General features: G+C 46.1%; 1 long non-coding RNA gene across 1 annotated transcript; it reads right to left on the bottom strand.

Moving 5' to 3' along the window:
* Nucleotides 1-1,456: 1,456 nt before the first annotated feature.
* LOC102555272 (uncharacterized) lies at nucleotides 1,457-7,189 on the bottom strand. Its single transcript, XR_352871.5, has 3 exons — nucleotides 5,646-7,189; nucleotides 3,564-3,742; nucleotides 1,457-2,638 (listed from the first exon to the last, which is right to left on the bottom strand). It is a non-coding gene; the product is annotated as an uncharacterized LOC102555272 (long non-coding RNA).
* Nucleotides 7,190-7,968: the final 779 nt, after the last annotated feature.

Here is a 7,968-nt window from a genome sequence, read left to right as displayed (position 1 = left end):
AGAGGCAGCGTGCTCATTAAAACCTTGTGAGGTGGCTCTTGATAAACCGCCACTTGATAGGGCCGCCTTAATGTGACACGACAAAGACTTTATTTCCAAATCCTTCCCGATGGTATCTCACTTCTAAGTCACCTGAAATGACCTACCTCGGTGTTGGGAACACAGAGATCAAGACGAATGCGGGGGGTGGGGGGGACCAGAGACTGGGGAAGCAGAGCAGCAGTGGGGGAGCTTCAAAGGCATCCTCTTCAGAACCCGCCCTGGAGCGCAGATCAATACCTGCCAATGAGACTGCGCCCCTGGTGGTGGATCTGCATTCGCACCCAGCTGGCTGGTCAGAAAGTGACCTGACAGAGGACCACCCACCTCAGTGAAGGTTCCCATACAAACCTACAAACCGAGTTTGCTCCGTTCTAGATGTGGGTGTGCCTAGAAACCACACAAGATGCTGCGCTGTCTCTGGAGAAAAGGAAGGGGGCTGAGACTCTGAGGGGCATTCAGTTTCCGAGGGCCCACTGTGAGCAATCAATATGCGATCTAAAATGCAGCTCCTAAAATGAATGTAGTTGGCTTATGAGATGGATCCGTGGGAAAATCACTTGAGGCCAAGTCTGAAGACCCAAGTTCCATCCCTGGGACCTGAGAAGCGCGTGAAGGAGGAGAGAGCTGGCTTCTCCAAGATGTCCTCGGACTTCCCACATGCACCGTGAATGTTGTGATTCTCCTGTACATGTGCGCGCGCATGTACAATACACACAACAACAACAACAACAACAACAACAACAATAATAATAATAATAATAAAGTCTTTAAAAGAATATTTTAAATAAATAGCAATTACTTTGTTTTGTCTGCTTAGAAAAAAGCACATCTGAAAAAAAGAATAATCCCTCAGAGTGGGTGGGAATGTTTTTGGCACGTTCTCCACGTGTTTTCCTCCTTGGGCTGTGATTTCGCCAGCATCCAAGTGTGGGACAGTTTAGATCTCTTCCCCACACTGCAGTGGTTACAGGTGCCCTCAAATTAGTATCTATACAAATGCCCTCTCAATAGTTGACCAAATCCAATTTCCTCAAAGGTTTTTCTCTCTCACCCATTGTCCCACTGACCTTGGTGGCTTTACCTAACAGAACACACAAGGGACAGCACGTATAAGAGTGTACTGGGGTGCGGGTAAGGGTGAGGGTTCTAGGAGTAGAAGATGCTACTTTTAAATCTCAAAGTCCCTTCTCTTCCCTGGCCCAAATGTTTTATTAAAAAAGAAATGCCGGCTTCTTCTATCCCAGCAGCATATTAAATCAATGCTTTCTACCATGAAGCTCGAGTAAGTACTCAGCTCACAATTACGGGTTGTTCGCAATTAAACCTGGGTCATTCCACAGCAGTTTGCAGATTCCAGGCGCCTGGCCTCTCTGGCTACCTGGGCCATCCAGACAGGATTAAGCACACCACATTATTAAGAGAGACTCAATAACACTTCATTTATACCTAACATCTCATTGTGATGATCCGAGGCACATGATGAAATGCAGCGTGACAACAATTGAATTAACAGAAAATGGAATTCATCTCTCAAAATTTCACACGAAATAAAGTCATGGAGACAGACAAAAATAAAGGGAGAAAGACAGACAGCAAAGCACCTATACTTCAGTTCCCTTGCTGGAACGATACTGTCTGTCTCTCTCTGGTTACCTGGTTACCTGTGGTCTTTGTTTGAACAGAGTCCCTACTATTTTTTTCCTTTTTTTGTGTGTTCCTCCATTATGCAAAGTGGTGAATTTGTTCCCATTTTGTTTCTTTGATTTTAGCAAGTGAATTGCACGGAGGAAATGCGCTGTAAGTGAGGCTTTGAGCATTTCCATTTATGCACGACATGGTAATAGGAAATTTTCTACCCCTCTTAGCTTGATGAGAACCTTCCTCAAAGCCCTACAACTCCTTCGGTGGTAGCCACCTACTCGATTTATAATCTAACAGTGGCGGAAGAGGTTAGCTGGGTAATTTAAGTCACTAGATTTCGCTAATGAACTAGGGCCAGGGAGAAAGTGCGATAGATTGTGGAGTCTCCGTTTCACCTTCTCCAAGCCTCACACACTTTATCTCTGAAGTTCTACATTATTTATACAAAGGGGAAATGATTCTTTCCCAGGAAAATGAGTTAGCTCAGCTAGCTACTTCACCTGGATTGTCTCCTGCAAGTCCAGAGGAGTCAGACCCTCTCGGGATAGGCAGCTATAGCCAATAGGAAGGCGAGATGCCCAGCTAATTTGCATATCGGATGAGCAGTCCATATCGGATGAGCAGTCCATAACGCAATCTTCCGGGTGCACATCTCTCCAACGCTATGTATTGCTTTTCTAAAAGTCAGCTGGGACTGAGCAACTGGCATCCGAAGCGAGAAAGCAGGCGCATTTGACCCTGTGGCGCCAGGAGAAAACGCCCAGCAAAGCTTAGAGAAATTAACTGAGGAACGAATCCTTCTGACTCTGTCATCCATCAATACCTTTTTAGTTAGCATGTTCCTGCAGGCTCCACGGGGCTCTGATTTAAACCATTGGTCAGTTCTCCCCTATATAGATATGCAAGTCCTCAGTGAACTTCCTTCACAGTAACCACGAGGAGAGTGTTCTGTTTTCTGTAAAGAAAATACACAGGAGGTAAAACCAGAGACCTTTCTGAAGACAGCACCACCCTGCATCCAAAGATTACTTTGTTTCTCCATTGACTGCAACTTTAAAACCACTCATTGCCTGGATAAGCGCCCAACAGAGAAGAAAACGGGTGTGCAAACAAATACACCTATAGGCTGGACCACACCAGTGCTACTGTTGTGGGGCCAAGTCCCATGAATTGACACATTCTCTCCAAGACTGAGGAAAAAAATTCAAACGACTTAATAGGCTTAGAAAGTTCAGAAAATGACAAGACGCCATTCCTGGGGAGAGGACACTCTTAAGTGGAGCTGCCTGCAAATTGAGCAGGAGCCTCGGGGACTGCAATTTTGTGAGTCATCTCTCATGCTGGGGTGGGCTTTCAGTGGTCAGCTGTGTTGGAGCCACCCATACTCCTGTAGGTAACCCCAGTACACCCTCTAGTTCACCAAACCAGATTCAGGCAGAATCCTTTCTTTGGTCTGTTGTCACTGCCCTCTTTGGGTTGATTGACCTGTCTACATCTTCTCAGGAAATGTGGACACAGCAAGGTACACACACAGGGTCTATAACCAGCTGTGTGACATGAGCAATTTCTTAATCCCTGGGCACAACAGTCTCTGTGCTTTAGAACATGGATGTAGGCTGAGTATCCCTTACACTAAATGCATAGGTACAGGCTGAGTATCCCTTATCCTAGATGCATGGGTGCAGGCTGAGTATCCCTTACTCTAAATGCATACAGTCAACAATATTTGAGTTCTGACTTTATGTGCAGAGACTTATAAAGATGGTGGCAACATCTAAACAATCCATTCGCAGTTATCACTTGCCTCCTGTGTATGTAGTATCCAGATGGCAGTTTAATACAGTATTATTAATCACTTGGGGGCGGAAACAAAGTCTTACATGTAGCAGTGCCAAGTGGTGGTGTCCTGTTGATGGCTCCGAGTTTCTGGCCCAGGAACTCTGGGCGTTTTAAATGTTCAGGCTGGGAACGCTGAAGACTTGAAAATGTCTACATGGAAACAAAGCTGAGGGACCAGGCTAACTGGTTCAAGCCATCTGAAGAGAGGTGCTGTGCAGATCTGTGAAAATTAATGTTGGGGCAGACAGTGCTGCTAAGACTCTCCACTGAGTGATTCTTCACACTTACCTGACATGTAAATGCACCACAGACATCCATCCAGAAGTTTCTTAGAAACTAAAGCCCCACCTATCTTGTGATTCAGTACCCCTGTGTCTTAATCTTTATGCTGAAGAAATTAAAATGTACTTAGAAAACGACTGTACAAGAAGATTCCTGGGGACTTTATTCACACACACACACACACACACACACACACACACACACACACACGTGGAAAGAACATAGGTTCTTATCATCACTAGTAGATATCAATGGCTTGATCTTAAAATGGAATAGTACTCAGCAATAAAAATGGATGAAAACATGCAAGTCAACCCAAGTGCATTTGAAAACACTGTGCTTGGCCAAAGGTTCAAATCCTTGAAGAGGGCATCTTACAGGCTCTATTTTTACCAATGTCCAAACAGACATCCATGAAGCCACTCATCAGAATAGAATTTTTATCTGATTAGAAGAGCTACCAGATGCTAAGTCTCTGAGAGCCACAAGTTCTGGGGTGTTCCCTTTTATTTTCTTTTTCCCTTCAAATAACCTGGTAAAAACACAATGACCCTTCCTCTCTCACAGACCCACCCCAACCCACTGGAAGGTTGTAATTGGCCCTTAGGTACCTGTTCTGTGCTTGGATATAGTGCTACCCATGTACAGATGTACATTTCTCCCAAACTCACTGAGCAACATGCCTCAGACTCTGCCTTCTACAGACATATTGAAAGCCCATGGAATAACTAGGCCAACTTGTTGATCTTTTAAATGTTGGCTCATGTGGTTTTGCCTTCTCATAAATGACACATTTGTTTAATACTAATACAAAAAATTATCATCATGACATATAAACAAATTCAGGCAATATATATCTTAACGTCTCCTTTCCAACTCACCACCCCCATTACAATCTACCCACACACTACACTCCCTTCCCACAAAAAAAAGAAAGAATCTTTCATTTACTGTGGCAGCATTACAAGCCTGCAAACACTCCGATGCAGAGGGGACAATCTCAGATTGTTCGGGGGCCTGGGGCAGCACTCAGAGAAGTAGACAGCATCTATACTGGGCCATGCCACTGTGTACAAGAACCGGCTGCCCTGTTTCTACAAGCTGATAGATAGTGCCTTTCATTAGTGAGTTTCTTGTCTTCCTTGGGGACCACAGCGCCTACCAGCAGTCAGTGTTGATGGGAGACTGATAATGCTTCAGGTCTTCAAACTATGCAGTTAACAATCTATAACATTTGCAGAGGCTGGGGTAGTGTTACCAAGGACTTCTCCTCACCTCTACCTTAGCTCCTTTCTTTTTCATTGCTGTGACCAACACTCTGACATGAGGCCTCTTAAAGGAGACTACCTCACAGTCTGAGGGACTATAGTTTACCTTGGTGGGGAAGGAATCTGGATGGTAGCAAGGCACCTGTAGTCAGGAGGCAGAAAGCAGATGGACAGGAAGTGGAGAGGAGACAGGGAGAGCACATTGAGAATTTTCTCCTATGTCCTCTGGGTAACCTCCTCCCCCTCCCCCTCCCCCTCCTCCCCCCCTCCTCCTCTTCCTCTTCCTATTCCTCCTCCTCTTCCTCCCCCTTCAGGTTCTACAACCTTCTAAAACAGCTCTAACAGTTGGGGGTTGAGTATTCAAATGCATGCACCCGTGGGGGAGAGTCCACATTCAAATAACAGCACCTCACCCCGCTTTGCTGATAGACACATTTGTTTCCCTTTGCACCCACACTGAGGAACACGCTAGGGAACCAGCCCTTCAGATTCAGAGCAAGGTAAGCCTGTGAGAGGTGTCCAGCATCTTCTTAAGGGGAGCAAGAGGGAGAAAAGAGCTCCGCCTCCACTCACCATATTATCGAGCCACTTCTTAGAAATCCATCAGAACCTTGAGGTTTCCCTGCCTTAGTTATTCTAGCGTGTGTGTGGCAGCCTGTGGAGGTCAGAGGGTGTCCTTCCGGAGTCTGTTGCAAGGGTGAGCTCAGGTGGACAGGCTCCTGCCTTCTGAGCCATCTCATCAACCTGGACCTTCAAGTTCTGAGCTGCAGTGAACCCAGCCTTCCTAGCTAAAGCGTCCCAAGATTGAATTACCCGCCGCTCTCTCTTTCCTCCTTTCTTCTCTCAACTGAGGAAGAAAGAAATCGCTTGAACTAATGAAGCTAATATAATTTCACGGAAGATTCTTTTTAGTGTCAGCCATGTCTGGTGTTGCCACGAGCTCATGAGTGGGGCGAGAGAATGAGGAGTTACTAACCGCTGCTCCCAGACATCTTTAATCCTGTGGGGCAGGTAGGATGGGCTCCTGCCCACCATCATTGCGTGACACAGGTGATGCCTGATCAGAGAGGTAGGAGCTTTGGATTCCCTCACTCAATCACCACCACGATTGAAGAAAAGGATACGGTCTCCAGGTGCCGTTTACAGAGGAGCCCACGGAAGCTCATTAAGGACCCTGGCGGACTAAGATAGATCCCCAGACAATGAGAAACGGGAGCGGGTGCGGCTGGCGTCAGAACCCAATTCCGTGGACCCTGGATTCTTTACTCAACAGAAACCTCTTCCTTCTGTCCCAAACACGACTGAGAATATATAAGTAACACTGGGCCAGAGAGTAATGGAACTCCAGAACAGCATTCAAGATGGCTGGAACAGTCTAAGTTAAGAAAGGCTTTCATATCACCCCAAAATAGGAATCATTTCTAGTCTGAAAAGATAGGAGAGGCTGTCATTTCACAAGGAAGTCTCGAATTATCTGGGATGGATTCCTGGAAATGTCAATAAAAAAATTAAACCCTCACAAGGGAACTTCATTCCAATTAAAAGAGCTTCAATTCATTTGCTGTCAGGCATTGTCTTTTACAGATACCCTGATCTGTTCAAATTGATCAGAACATGATGAATATTTCAAAAAAAAATCACTCTTCCTAAGAGAAGGAAGAGTGAGTACTCAGGGGTAGAATTTTGGGCTCCTATGACGGCGTGCAGAGAAAAACACTACAAATTTTTCCCGGTAAACAGAGTCAAGCACCATGTCTCAGCTACACCCTGATGCATGTTTTACATCCCTGAGGTTGTCAGGGGCAGTAACAGGCAAGGAAGAAAGGCAAAATATTTCCAAAGGAGTGTCTGGTCTGGACCGGTGAAGCTGTCTCATTGCTGTCTTCTGTCCTCAGTAACCGAGGACTGAATAGTCTTCCTGAGCTGTAGGAAGGTTGGTAAAGAAGCCCAGAGTGTGAGGAGCACCCCCCACAGGGCGTGACCACTGGCAGGATCCTCCTATGGCTGAGGGGGGATCTTGGAGCCTTCCCCAGAGAGAGAGAGTGATTCAGGAGAACAGGAGGAGGAGATGCTTGCCATGGTTCCTGGTGGCCTCTGTTGCTATGACAACCATCCCCTTTGTTTCTCTGAATCCAAAGCTGCTTCCTCATTTAGCCAATGGCATTCAGGTGAGACAGCTGTGTGAAGACATTAGGAGAATGAGGACCTGGGAAAACAAAACTGCCTCTGTGCACTCGTGCATGCTCACACACACACATACACACACAGACACACACAGACACACACATACACACACGCATGCATGTGCAGTCACACATTTATACATGTGTGCACACATACATGAACACGTATGTGCACGTGCACGCACATGCACACATGTGTATACACGCAGTCACAATCTATGCATGTGTGCATACACACACACACACACACACACACACACACACACACACGTGTGTGTGTGCTGGCACCATAAAGTCACTGGGATGTTTTCAGCCCTCTTGCCACTCTGTCTTTAAGCAAGTCACAGCTGTGCCTGCTGTGGCATAAATGTTTGGGGACTGTAGCTTTCTCTGGCTGTCACTTGAGTAGCTGTGTTTCACGTGGTCTTTGGATTCCTGCAATGTGTTTATTTGCCCATGCAGAGTCCACCTCCACTACCCATTTTCCCTGACCATTCCCTTCCATTCTATCCTCACAAATTCTCTCGGCATCCTCTTTCAGGGCCATGACCAACATTCACATTATCTCATTGATTGTCTATTCTTGATCGGGTTTTTATAGACATCCCCAACAAGATGATGTGCTCCAGGGGAGCAGGGAGGCTTTGCTCTTGTGCGGTATCTGTGAGGTAAATGCAGAAGATGACAGCTTTGCAAACCTGACCTATGGAGTA

The sequence above is a fragment of the Rattus norvegicus genome, chromosome 3 (genome assembly GCF_036323735.1).
Source record: "Rattus norvegicus strain BN/NHsdMcwi chromosome 3, GRCr8, whole genome shotgun sequence".
In the NCBI taxonomy this organism is placed as follows: Eukaryota; Metazoa; Chordata; class Mammalia; order Rodentia; family Muridae; genus Rattus; species Rattus norvegicus.
The sequence above is the reverse complement of the archived record's forward strand: the minus strand, read 5'-3'. Positions and strand labels throughout refer to the sequence as shown.